This window comes from Lontra canadensis, unplaced genomic scaffold (assembly GCF_010015895.1).
Source record: "Lontra canadensis isolate GAN:19392208 unplaced genomic scaffold, GSC_riverotter_1.0 scaffold69, whole genome shotgun sequence".
Classification (NCBI taxonomy): domain Eukaryota; kingdom Metazoa; phylum Chordata; class Mammalia; order Carnivora; family Mustelidae; genus Lontra; species Lontra canadensis.
Genome location: NW_022631063.1, coordinates 2,635,176 through 2,637,697, shown reverse-complemented (window position 1 = coordinate 2,637,697; position 2,522 = coordinate 2,635,176). Strand labels below are relative to the sequence as shown.

At 46.2% G+C, this 2,522-nt stretch overlaps 1 non-coding gene across 1 annotated transcript; it reads right to left on the bottom strand.

Annotated features, from left to right (window-relative positions):
- Window positions 1-2,180: 2,180 nt before the first annotated feature.
- Window positions 2,181-2,309, bottom strand: LOC116880973. The gene has a single exon (XR_004385310.1). It is a non-coding gene; the product is annotated as a small nucleolar RNA SNORA25 (small nucleolar RNA).
- Window positions 2,310-2,522: the final 213 nt, after the last annotated feature.

Sequence of the window (2,522 nt, the reverse complement as noted above, 5' to 3'; positions counted from 1 at the left end):
TGTTTCATTTCTCTGCATTTCTTTTACCTTTTTCCTCATGCAGACCATCTCATTTTCCGCAGGAAGACAGCACATGATCTTATAAATAATAAAAGAAAACCCTTGCAAGACTTGATCCAGGGGTGTGAAATATGTGCTAAGAATGTAATTTATTTCAGTCTGGGATATTTTGACTGAATAATAAGGAAGGTGACTAATTAATATTATACTATGCTATGGGCAAGGCAGCACAGTGGGCTAATCCCTGTTCTCTTCACCTCTGGAGACCCGCATTCAAGTCTTGGAAGAGTCACCATCGCAGAGCCCGGCGTGGGGGATGGGAGGGGATGGTGTCAGCTGTCTTTTCCTGGCTGTGGAGACCCCTGTCCATATTCTAAAACCACCCTGAACATCAGCCTCTGCTCTGAGGAGACAAGGGAAAAGACAAATGATTGCTACTTGGCTGTGACAATTTGGCCAACTTATATGTCAGGGGGAGAGAGCTCCGTGACAGCCTCAGCTGTCCTGGCTCTAGCCTGCTTTAAGCCAGCGTGCTTGAATCCCCCACTTAAACACTTGGAAATAGATGGAGTCAAAAGAAAGGTGTGTGTGTGTGTGTGTGTGCGTGTGTTCAGGTAAGATATTAGCTAGGGGTGGGGGCACAGTAATGAGATGGACACAAAATAATGATTAGTTAGAATCAAATTAGCCTAGGTCTCCATCAGAAGCAGCTGATTCCCTTTTTGCAGGATCCGAAGCTCAAAGAGCCGAAAGGTACTATGCTTTATTTTTAAGACATTTGATTAACTTTCAGACAATGGGAAGGCCACTTAGAGTCTAACCAGTAGGCACTACATTCTGCACTGGCCCCCACCAAACTCCATGTGGTCTGTGGGAGGCAAGGGAGTGGGCTGACCGGAGCACCAGCAGCCACATGGCCGGAGATGAGCTTCTTAACTACCTAGATGGTGTTTCTGATGGGAGCTGTGCCTGTGCTTCCGAACTGTGCTGGCTTTCCGGGGTGTTGGCAGTCCTGGGCTCCCACGGAAAGGGATAAAACAGAAACTCTACCAAGCCAGGCGGGTTGGGGGTGGCGGAGGGGGATTTCATGGCACAGGTAATTAAGAGGCAGCTCCTGTGTTCTTGTTCACTGGACATTTTCTGGATATTGACTGGATATTGGGGATGGTGGATAGTGTCTAGATATTGGGGGGTTCCTGTTGCTCTCTCACTCTGCTACTTGGACTTTAATTGTAATTAGAACCATGAGCAGGGAGAAGCTGGTTTGGTGGGGAGAGTGGAATGCTAGTTCTCAACCTCAGGAATTCCCCCTGGGTGACATTCAGAACTGGCCCCTGCATGTGGAAAGCAAGGAAAGAAGGAGGAAGGGGACAGGCCACTCCAGGTGGTAGAGGGCAGTTTTCGTAAGTAAGGGCGCTTCCATACGAGGAAGCTGTGCAGAAATGAGATTTCTGTACCCACCTTGCAGAATCGTAGTTTATAGAGAGGACTTAATGGGGTTCAGCCATGTACCCAGTCCAGATGGTCTCAGTAACACGTTACTCTCAGGGTTGTGTCCTTGTAGTGGCTCCTAGTGTGGGAATGGTGGGTGAGGGTAGGCGAGGGATAAGGAGCCTCTGCTCTGATTGCCTGGACACAGTCCAAATGTCAGTGGGGGGGGGGGCCTCAGGTACTCTCAATGACCTCCTCCAGCAGGAAAATGTAATCCACATTGGAGAATTACATCTGAGAAGTGACTTAGAGGGAAGAATAAAAAATCTGTTAATGTTTTGGTTCTAATGTGAATCCCAATTATCTAGCTCTGATGACAAATCCATAGTCTACCTATGTACTATTGGTATATGTAACAGGGTGTGAGTGATAATATATTTTTTTAAGATTTCATTTATTTACTTGAGAGACAGAGAGAATGTGTGAGCACAAATGGGGGGAAGGGCAGAGGGAAAGGGAGAAGCAAACTCCGTGCTGAGCAGGGAGACCAACTCAGGGCTTGATCCCAGGACCCTGAGATCATGACCAGAGCTAAAGACAGACACTTAAATGACTGAGCCACCCAGGTGCCCCAATAGTGATAATATTTTATTGAACTTTGAAACGTGTTTTTGCTTTCCCAGATCACCAATCATGGGTTATTATGAGTGGACTATTATGAACTATTGTGATTATTAGGAGTGGCCACATCTTATATTTCCTCAGAAAAGCCTAGCACTTTTGAGTGACTGTGGCATCCTATGGAGAACTTCAATCTTTGGTTATAGAGCTAAGAGCTCCTGGCTTCACAGCCCCAAAAGTCCTCTTTGAAATGATCCATATATGTTTAAACTGGAGCAGAAAGACCCCTCACTTCTGCATGACGTAGGCAGATTTTGAGAACCAGAACTCCTTTTGGCAGTCACATCTGTAACCGCTGTGGAATGAAATCCACTTCAGCGGGTAGTTCTGCTTGATATCTTAGTGCGTTCTTACATATTCTTCCAGATCTCATTTTCTGCAGAAACAAATCTGGTCCTTTAAAAAGGCAC